Genomic DNA, 11,955 nt, shown 5'->3' on the forward strand with positions numbered 1-11,955 from the left:
TTGCTGTTTGGCCTCTGCAGTTAGATCACTCATGGTAGCCTGACAATTAAGCAGTGTGGCGACGGTTCAGTTTTCATCATAATTTTTGCATTTCAGAAACAAATGAATACACAATGTACACATTCCCATACGTACTAGATGAGTGCGCTGTTATAAAGAAGCAAACGAATACAAGTCGAGGTACGTAAACACACATATCAAGTATTTTTTATGCATATACGTTTAGTTGCCGCATATGCCAAGTTGTAACTGTTATTGAAGTTTCCAGGGGAGGTTTATTTTCGGTTACATTCCTTTAGCAGCTCTTAAAAAGGTGCACATACTTCGAGAGAGAGGCGTCCAACTAGAGGCGCAATTCTCTCTATCACATGAACTATAGGAGCAATCATGCAGTTATTAGAGGAAGAGTCTCAAATTCTAACTACCCAATAGTATTTGGGTCAAAGTGTGAGTGATCAGCCATTTTTCTCCCGCTACTAACATACACACATGAAGTCATGCATGTGAAATAGAAAGAGAAATAGATCCTCCGCAAAAACTGAAAAGCGCCAAAACCAGAATGACTTGCTTGGTTGAAGTTTTTTTGTCGTAGGCAGCAAACTGCTCTCGTGCTAGCCTTCTAAAAGCTGGCAGCTCCCCGCCTCCGCACGAGCTAGATAAAAATAAAATCTCACAATGCATTTTTTCGTCGCAATCATCATTATCAGACTCACTAAGGCCCCTACACGGCGAAGCCCTCTCCTATTATTCCAACTATGAATATGGACCTGTGCTTTCTTCATTACGTTATACCTCGATAATTTCTCTCCAAACGTTCAAGTCATTTTGGCAACCATCTGCCTCATTGCATTAAAAAACGCAGACAAGAATAGTTCGGAGAGAAAACAAAATGGTCACTTGAGTTCCTTCCAAGTTCCCAGAACGTCGTCTGGGTGTGGTCTGTGAAAAAAAAAGTTACTCTATAAGTATCGCTTCTTCTGTGCAGACAAACAGACAAATGTACAGACATACAGGCAGACCAAAAGTTTTGAGTCGAAGGTCGCCAAGAAAGACTATCCTCTTTAAGTGTAACTAAGCTGCAACCTTCATTTTTCTGTCAACGCGGCCTTTAAAAAGTAGCCAGTCTGGCGTAAAGTAGCCAAGTATGGCAGCCCTTATAAGGACAATACTGCTACTGTGATTGTGCCGTCAACGTCGTAGAGTACACAACCACATAAGCCACTGTGAGCGAGTGGGGAACCCATCGTTGGAGCCTCCAAAGAAAAGTGTGAATTTTAGCAGAGATATCAAATTAATTGAGACGAATAAAGTATAAGCTTATATATGTGTCCTGCATAGTGTCACACTTCAATTGATACATTGTAAAAGTATTTCAGTGCTAAGACAAAAAATTTCAAGTGCATCTTAGTATGGATATGCAGATACTCAAAAGTATTCCTCAATTGTCATCGCGATACACTGGCATGCTAAGACTGCTCCGCCCTGTACGTAAACCTTGGAATGTAGTCTTGAGGATAGCTGTCTCAAACAAAATCATACGTGCTTATTCATGTGCTCAAATATGAGGCTGAAGACGTAAAGACTGAGGGATGTTAGCACGCTTGTATTTCACCTCAGTAAATTGCCCCTGGCTACATTCATGCATGTTTGTTCAGCACGTGCATATTTGAAGTGCTAGGTTAGACTTATCTCAAATATGAGGCAGATAATGATGCTTTTGTGTTTTGTCAATGATTTATTGCATTTTTGCGGTGATTTGTACCAAAAGCAATGACGTCATTGCGCTTTATAGAATCTGTGAAGATATGTTCATCGAATTATTCTTATATATTAGTTACAAGTTAGACATGGAATATGCCCCACCGCGGTGGTCTAGTGGCTAAGGTACTCGGCTGCTGACCCGCAGGTCGCAGGATCGAATCGAGGCTGCGGCAGCTGCATTTCCTATGGAGGCGGAAATGCTATAGACCCGTGGGTTCAGACTTGGGTGCACGTTAAAGAACCCCAGGTGGTCGACATTTCCGGAGCCTTCCACTACGGTGTCTCTCATAATTATATATTGGTTTTGGGACGTTAAACTCCACTAATCAATCAATCAGGCATGAAATATAGTATTATGTCTAATTATTTCTTAAGTGATGAACCCAGTAGCACGCGATGCATATTATACAAATTAACAATCGTAAATATATTACCAAAACGAGACAGCGCACAAACGTATGTTTTCATTAAAGAAAATACTGCAGGAATGAAGCTGGTTAAACGATTGATTTGAATACTTTTCTTTTCCAAGAATACAAATGCCCCAAGAAATCTGCCAGAAAATCCCTCTTTAACTTTATTGATGAACCGATTATTACACCATTGCGAGAAATGCTCCCTTATGAGTGTCGTTACATCATAGAAATTTGAATCGCCCTGCTTCGTGCCCTGATTTGTCAAGGGGTATTTCAATGCTCTCCTCGTGTTCGGTTGTGCAATTTTTTATATATTTTTCTGGGCGCACTTCTGCCGCGAGTGAACTCACTAGACACCTTGCTAAAAAATATACGGTGTAAAAGTTTTACACACAGCAGCCCCGATTTAAATAATGTGCTGCCCATGTTCCTAATGTACGGAAAGTCACTGGTCTACACAGCAGATTGTTGTTTACAGTGCGCTGTAGAAGACACGGGTACACCATACAGTGTTGCCTGTGCTTCCCAATTCGCCGAGGCGCAGCATAAAGTGCGACAACGCGATTATTTGTTAGAGAACAATTCATCAATGAATGCCTTTTCACAGGACCCAAAAACGTCTGCGAATTATGGGTGAATTACAAGTTCTTTGAAAGGAAACCTGAAGAAGTCTACCTCTGCACAAAGAAATTTCAAAATCATTGCAAAGTCTCGAACGCTACACGCTACAACATTAAAGACTGCCATGCAAGTGTGGGTAAACTAATTCTAATAGCATAAACAGCGTCGCACATTCTTCACAAACAACATAAGTAGTTGTTAACAAGAACATTTTCACAATAAATTTATTTGCAACCATTTTCTTATCATCTGCGTGCTTCTTCGGTATGTACATATGCACTTATACAATTTTTTTGCCGCGCATGTGTGTTCATGATTATATTTAACTTCAGAAAATACGTCAGTTATGTTCAATAATAATTGTTCGGGTTTAACGTTTCAAAACCATATGCTTCAGATGTGATTCAGCTGCTTTGTCACAAACAGCTAGAACCATGCTCTAATACTTCATGGAATGCACTGAATTGTCTTTTTTTAATTTTAGCATTTTCCCACCAGTATTTTACCATCTTAACTAGATGATATGCTTATTTTATTTATTTTTGAGCAGTTACAACTTACTACCAAGATCAGTTAAGAAAGCTATTATTATTTACTGGTATTACTCACAAAAACTTGTCGCATCCCTCAATACACTGATTAAACGCTTTAAAAAAAGAAGGCAACAGACAGGCATCAAAGACCAACTAATCATTATAGACAAACACAACCTTGTATTACATCGATTATGTAAAGTAACGAATCGAAACCTTCCTTGTCTACATAAAAGCTCGTCGCTCTGTTTCCTAGCAAGCAAGCAAACCACATAGTGCACCATTTGGTGCAACCTTGATGAACTGCGCGTGCGCCAAAGCAGGAGTAACGAGTAAAAGTTAGTGCAAAGCCCCGCCTAGCGAAGATAACACTTTGCGCATCTGCCACGCCCGAACTGCCTGGTGTGACGGCTACAAAGCCGCGGCTAGACCATGGCAACAGTATGCGAGCAAAATATAACCATGGTTAAATGTGATGCTAAAGTTGGAATGAAATGTTGCCTACCAACTGTAGATCGGTTAGAAATACGTCATGAAATAGGCATCAAGCGCTTTCCTTGCAGGGCGCCATAAAAGAAGCTACCTATAACCGTGTCAAGCACACATACAAACATGTTCCTTGCTCTTTGGGAGTCATGTACAAGATTCTGTTATAATAATTTCGAAATATTAATTTGAGCTGAATATGACACGTAATTTAGGCAACAAGCACTCTTCTTGCAGGACGCCTAAAAACTCAGCTTTCCATAACCATGAAAAGCACATTTGCAGAAATGTTCCGTCATCCTCGGGAGTCGTGACAGCATCCTGTTCTAATTATTTCAAAAAACTAAATTCAGCATAACCCACGACACATTCACGCACACAAACACACCTGTTTGGCCACTACTATACTATATATCAAAGTGGTAGTGGCTGAACAGTTTGACATGGTGATAGTTATGAACGACCACCTTCAGCGACTCGAGATCAGCCATGTAGGCCTATCTTGACTAACCTGGAAACAAAGGACGAGTATTCTCAAGCAAGTGCCCCCTGATGCTTTTCACATCACCGTATGGTTCGCAGCTCACAAGAAAATCAATGTACAGTCTTTCTCAAACAAAGGAAATCTAAGCCTGCATGACACCACGGTGTGCCACGGGCACTGCAGTGGCACGTCGGCAGCAGCTCACGCGTGCGCAGACACTTGAGGGGCGTAGTTTTGGACCTTGTCATGCGCTACAGCTGCACACCACTATATGGTTGGCCGCACCACGTGTAATGCGCTCCGATATTTCCGCTAATTGTGAAACAGGCTTTACATATCAGCAAACGAAAGCCGAAGAGTCCAAAATGATCCCACTACGCAAGACCATACGGGTTTCAAGCAAAATTCCAATGCATGACTTCATTTTCACGAATTTTTTAAACACTGCCAGCTTAAGCACCCCAAATTCCTGCTTCCACAAGCAAAACGCGCTAGAGCTTTTTCAGTTATTCCGAGTGTACCGAACGTGATCTCCGTCGCCAAAAGAAAAGCTTGGTCTAGCCACTTGCGGCAATGCCTACACAGTGACGAAGACAAAGTCCGTGCAGGCGTGAGGTGGTACACGCAGGCCGTGTACTAAAGCAGTTGGTCTTTGTCATTTGATGTAGCAGTATCCTTTTTCCTCCACCTGCCTTCAGCCAACCGAGCCAAGCTTGGTTAACCTCCCTGCCTTTCCTCTTTATTTATATATATATATATATATCTCTCTCGTAGTTCGGAATTACATTCTAGAAGATTCTACCAGACACCCGAATCCAGCCAACCAATCCTGACGCGCCTATGACCATGGCGCGATTACCAGATACGATCACTCCGGCGCCCTGCAGCCTTTCACCACCGGAATTGCCCGAATTCAGATATAGAAGCCCAGTCATCTGGTTCATTAAGGTGGAGGCTGGTTTCTTCCTGCGCAACATCGTCTTGCCGCAAGACAGGTACACCGTCACTGTGGTCATGCTTATTCCTCTTAGGGATCTGTTGTGTCTCCTTAGAGACCACAGCCATACGAGTGTTTCAGCCGTTTCATACGATCCCTACCGCAACCGAGTGTGTCACATCACTTGCTCCTGGTGGGCCACATCAGTACTACTGAACTTTGTCTACTCCCGCCTGTAACGTTCGCTGGACGGGACCGTCACAACCTTATCCTGGAACCCAGCGAGTGATGTCATCGGCGTATATATTGTGACACAATGCACGTATGTCTAATAATTTCATGGTGAGCCTGCCTTGAAGTCGAATGTCGAAACCTCCGAGAATCAACTTAGGCTTCTGTTGTGTTCTAAGTGGGTAGCGTTGTCGACGCGCAATTAGTGATGTCCGACGGAAAACAACGGAAGCGCGCCGAGAGCCAGTGCTATTAATAGGCGCAGCCACCTGGCGGTCTCCTACCAAATTGGAGTACACGCTGACAGTGGTGCTGAGAGAGATCGTGTGCTGACAGCCCACACTTAAGTAGGGAGCCTTCATGTGCGTGCGATTTAGGGTGGTGACAACTTCGATCATGGTTGCTTTCAACAGGCTAAAATGGCCGAATACTTGACGGGTCGCCATGTTGGTTTTCAGAGGTCGCTGATTCACGTTGAGGGCAGCATGGGTTTCAACGAGAAGGGAAGGTTTTTTTATATATAGCAAGTTCTGAAAGATGGAGGGCTGTTTTCTGAAGTGACCCGCCGTTTTGTAAAACAGGAAAAGCGTGTTCCTTGACTGGAGTTGGTTTAAAATACTTTTAAAACAGTTCGTTCTTTCTGCTAGTACAACCACCACATTGACCGAGTGAGGATATTTCGGTAGCCTATATATGCGAGAAGGAGAACCTCAATGTCACTGTCAACCGACTTCAGTGTGTGCGCGGCATTCCTGAGGCCAATTCACCTTATCACTGCAGACACCTCGAAGCTCTTTTAGTGCAAGGCTCGAGACAATGCTGTATTATATGACGGTACCCATAGCGACAGGCAAGCCAGATCAAACAACCGGGTAGCTCGCGATGTTCTCTGTAAACCACATAAGTAGCCTAGCCTGTTTCTCATACCTTAAACATTGCTTTTGTCCACAATACAATTTCTTGCAGCTAGTGTACTTTGTGAGAACGAGTCTGTAGAATGGACTGCTTAAAAACCCTACAAGGTGTTAGCATTGCCAGAAAATAGTAGGGAATTCAATCATATTTCTACATGCATGTTGACATTTTGTGGGATGATGCGCGTGTGTACGGGACGAAGAGGACGAAGGGTGGTCTCCGCTCGGTGTCTGGTGAACCAGTCACGCCGCTGCTGCTGGTTTGAAATATATTTCATTCACAGCCTCGTTGATACGGCGTCTCTTTTCTTCCGTAAAATATTTGGTGAAGGTGGAACGTTCCCCGTCCTCACTACGAAGCTTCAAGTGGCTGCACCGTCCAGCCTCCGGCCATGGCTTCCAATGATAACAACCCGTCACCGCATTCAGCTGGAGCACCAGCTACTACGTACCATGCGATGTCCCACCCCCGTGATCCTGGCACGTTCGCCACCCAGCCTGGCCATGACGTTGACTACTGGCTCCGCATGTACGAGCGCGTTAGCCTGTCTCACCGATTGGACCCTACCATGATGCTCGCTAACGTAATCTTTTACTTGGATAGCGCTCCGCGTGTATGGTTCGACCATCGTGAGGCAGAGCTCACCAGCTGGGACATCTTCAAGGAACGACTACCCGACATCTTCGCGGAGCCGTCCAGTCGACAAATGGTTGCACGACAAGAACTCGCCACCCGTGTACAGTCATCAACCGAGTCGTATGTCTCGTGCATACAGGACGTGCTTGCGTTGAGCCGCAAAGTGGACGAGCAAATGACAGAGAGTGACATGGTAGGCCACATACTCAATGATATTGCGGACGCTTTCAACTTGCTCGTGTACAACAACGTCTCGACTGTCGATCTCATAATTAAAGAATGCCACCGCTTCGAAATGTCCAAAATCCGCCGAGTTTTGCCTCAATTTTCGCTGCTCCCAAATACGGCTGTCACCTCAACCTGTACCGATCTTTGATGATTGATTGATATGTGAGATTTAACGTCCCAAAACGACCATATGATTATGAGAGACGCCGTAGTGGAGGGCCCCGGAAATTTCGACCACCTGGGGTTCTTTAACGTGCACCCAACTTGAGCACACGGGCCTACAACATTTCCGCCTCCATCGAAAATGCAGCCACCGCAGGTGGGATTCGAACCCGCGACGTGCGGGTCAGCAGCCGAGTACCTTAGCTACTAGACCACCGCGGCGGGGCAACCTGTACCGATCTTGGTGCCACACCACCCATGCACTAGAATGTTACATGCATCGTTCGGCGCAAGTTTGAGGCGGTCCGTCCGGCGCCGTTTTATCCACTTCTACTCGACCAAGGCACCGTTCAAACACCTCCGGTGGTGTCAGTTATTCAAGTAGTCGTCCGGCAAGAAATTACTAACCTTCGTTTTCCTGTCGCCTGCTCCATCTGCCGACTGGACTACAGACCGATGCCAATGAACGCACACCGTTATGAACCATACTTTCTGCCCAGATCCCACAATCCAACGGAATGGAGAACAGCGGACAACAAGCCAATCTGCTTCCACTGTCACTGATTTGGCCATGTTTCCCGCTACTGCCGCAGAACTTCCGCAGCACTGCGTTTGTAACTCCCAACGGCATATACCAATTCAAGGTTATGCTGTTTGGGCTATCCAACGCCCAGCCACGTTTGAGCGTATGATCGACTCGCTATTGCAAGGGTTCAAGTGGTCAATATGCCTGTGCTACCTGGATGATGTTCTTGTAGATTCGCCTACACTTGAGACACCTCCAGCGTTTGTAAGTGGTTCTCGACATCTTCCGCACTGCTGGCCTTTCACTAAACTCGTCGTAATGTCACTTCGGCCACAAGAAGACTACGGTGTTGGGCCACCTCGTCGACGCATCAGGTGTGCAGCCTGACCTGAAGAAATTTCGTGCCGTCACGTGCTTTTCTGTAACCCGGTCTGTCAAGGATGTCCGGAGCTTTGTGGGACTCTGTTCTTATTTTAAAAGGCTCGTGAAAGATTTCGCAACGATCGCTCGACCACTCACCAACATTCTGAAAAAAACGTGATTTTTACGTGGGGCTCCACTCAAGCTGCCGCTTTTTCTCACCTCATCACCTTCCTCACCACTCCAGCTATATTGGCCCACTTTGATCCATCCGCTCCGACAGAAGTCCGAACTTATGCGAGTGCTCACGGGATTGGAGCCGTCCTAGCCCAACGCCAGTTGGGACACGACCGAGTTATTGCATACGCTAGCCGCCTTTTCACAGCTGCCGAGCACAACTATTCAATAGCAGTACGTTAATGCCTTTCACTTGTTTGGGCAGTCATGAAATTCCACCCATATTTTAATGGCACAAATTTCTCTGTAACAACGGACCACCATGTGCTATGTTGGCTTTCGTCACTGAAAGATCCTTTTGGCTGGCTTGGGTGCTGTGCTCTATGGCTGCAAGAATACACATATACAGTCAAGTACAAGTCAAGACGCCTACATCAAGACGCAGACTGCCTCTCCCGTTACCCGCTCGATCAACTGAGCACCATCCCTGACACCAACACCGATACTTGCGTCTTCTCCGTTCTGCAACGAACCCGTATCGGTGACGAGCAACGCCGTGATGCATACTTTCGTGCTATAATCGAACATCTCGAATAACCATTTTCACCATCACCATCTCGAATCACCTATACCACCAGAACTTTTACCCAGATAGACCAACCCAGCTGCTCGTCTTTCCAAAACACCACTGCTCGGCAGTTTTCCGCGAACTCCATGACCTTCCAAATGCCGGTCACCTTGATGTGTCACGCACTTACGACAGGATATGTCGACGCTTCTTTTGGCCAGGGCTTTCAAGCTCAGTCAGAAGAAATGTTGCGGCTTGTGATAAATGCCAGCCCCGCAAAACACTATCTAGGCTTCCCGAGGGGCACCTTCAACCTTTTGGCATTTCGCCAGAACCTTTCTTCCCCCTTGGCTTAGATATCCTGGGCCCTTTTTTCTTGTCTTCTTCTGGCAACAGGTAGATAGCTGTGGCCACAGACTACGCCAAGCGCTACGCCATCACAAGAGCACCTCCAACAAGCTGCACCACAGATGTGGCGGACTTCCTCCTTAAGGACGCGATCTTGCAACATGGAGCTCCACGCCAGTTGCTTACAGACCATGGCCGCCCCTTTCTGTCAAAGTTTACAGCCGATATCCTACAGTAATGGGAAACGAATCACAAGCTCACTACGTCGTACCACACGCAGACAGATGGACTTACGGAGAGTCTGAATCAAACACTTACAGAAATGCTTGCGAAGTACGTTTTTCCAACGACTCTGACTGGGCCCTTGCTTTGCCATACGTGACATTTGCATATAATTCTTCTTGCCATGAAACAGCCGCTTACTCCCCGTTTTTTCTGTTGTTCGGCCAAGAGCCTACATTACCCCTAGATTACCCCTAGACTTGGCAGCAGCGTGGGCGGCGTGGAACACGCCTGAAGACACATCTTTCTTATCGTTGCAGATAACCCCATCAAACAAGCCACAGCTGCTCCTGCTGCAAATCCACGTGCCTACGTTGGGGGTGTGGCCGCAGTATCTTCTGGAAGCCGCCTCATCGTTCTGCCGCCAGGGGCTATTGAAGCCTACATAAGCCGGACACCATCGTGCACCGGACCACTTGGCAGCAGCGTGGGCAGCGTGGAACACGCCTGAAGACACATCTTTCTTATCGTCGCAGATAACCCCATCAAACAAGCCATAGCTGCTCCTGCTGCAAATCCACGTGCCTATGTTGGGGGTGTGGCCGCAGTATCTTCTGGAAGCGGCCTCATCGTTCTGCCGCCAGGGGCTATTGAAGCCTGCATAAGCCGGACACCATCGTGCACCGGACCACTTGGCAGCAGCGTGGGCAGCGTGGAACACGCCTGAAGACACATCTTTCTTATCGTCGCAGGTTGGATATCGCTGCCATATATACGCATTTTTTCACCTTTCTGTTTTTTGTTTTTGTTTTGCTGCTCCTTGCTACCAAAACTATTGACTTATCTCCTGTTTAACCATGTCTGCTCGTTTCGAAGAAGAGATGAGGAAAGAACTTAAACAATTCAAATCTAAAATTGAACGTGAGCTCAGAAAGGAGTTGAGGGAAGTCAAAAAAAGTCTTGAATTCTTAAGTAAGCAATTTGATGAGAGCAAAATAAACAATGAAACGCTGCAAAAAGAAAACGAGGCCCTCAAAAGAGAGAACCTAGCACTGAAAGAGGATTGTGATAAGTGTATGAAACAACTAAATGATCATGAAACAAGAATCACAAATAGCGAGCAATACTCTAGAAATCGCAATGTGGAAATCAAGGGAATTGAGGAGAGTAGTAATGAGAATCTGCATGAAATTCTGTGTCAGATGGGAACAACCCTGAATGAGCCAATAACTGCAAGCGACATTGATGTTTGCCATAGAGTGAAAACCAAGAACGATGCTTCCTGCTCAAACATCGTAGTGCAGTTTAAGAGCCGCTCAAAGCGTGACGCCTTTTTGCTCAAGGCTAGGAAAGCTAGGCTATCAACAAGTGACATCAGTCGCTCAACAAATAAGCCAGTATTTGTTAACGAGCACCTCTGCCCTACTCTCAAGAGATCGCTCGGGATGGCAATCAGCAAGAAAAAGGCATGTGAATGGAAATTTGTTTGGACAAGAGATGGGAAGATTTTTGCCCGCAAGGACCACCAGTCCAAGGTAGTTCGCGTACACTGTGAGAGTGACATTGCAAAAATAATCTGAATGTACAGTGACACGCCTTCAACAACGATTTTGTACCGAAAATGACATAGCAGTCCGAAGATGTCAACCGACTAATAGCTTCCGAAAGCATTATTGGACTAACGTGCTTCCATCTAAACATCAGATCTGCCTATCATAAACAAGACTTGCAAAACGTTTTCCTAGATCGGTTTTATTTCAAGTTCGACATAGTCATGCTCACTGAAACGTGGCAGAATTTGGACTGTGATGCCATAGTGAATGATAATTATCGCACTTTTCACTTAAACCGCAAGGACAAACGTGGTGGAGGAGTGCTACTAAATATCAAAAATTGCATTACTTGTGACCTACTTCCTGAATTTTGTTTTATAACTCATGATGCAGAGTGTCTCACAATTGTATCACACAACTATGTCATAGCTGTAATGTACCGCCCTCCAGATGGAATTGTCGATGCATTCATTGCACATTTGGAAGACTTATTGAGCTATGCAAGTGAAAACAATTTAGTATTAATTATAGGTGGTGAATTTAACATAGACATGTTAAATTACTCAAATGCTCAACACAAGTTATCCACAATGCTATCTTCATACTGCTCAAATAATGTGATTAAAGAATGCACTAGAGTGACAAATATAACGGAAACATTAATCGACTTGTTTATAACAAACTTACCAGAGCCCGAAGTCATCAGTGGTGTATTAGCACCGAGCATCAGTGATCATTTGCCCATTTTTTTGTTGACCAAAAAGCCTAATTCTGGCCGTACCTCTATAACG

This window comes from Rhipicephalus microplus, chromosome 8 (assembly GCF_043290135.1).
Source record: "Rhipicephalus microplus isolate Deutch F79 chromosome 8, USDA_Rmic, whole genome shotgun sequence".
NCBI classification, from domain to species: Eukaryota; Metazoa; Arthropoda; class Arachnida; order Ixodida; family Ixodidae; genus Rhipicephalus; species Rhipicephalus microplus.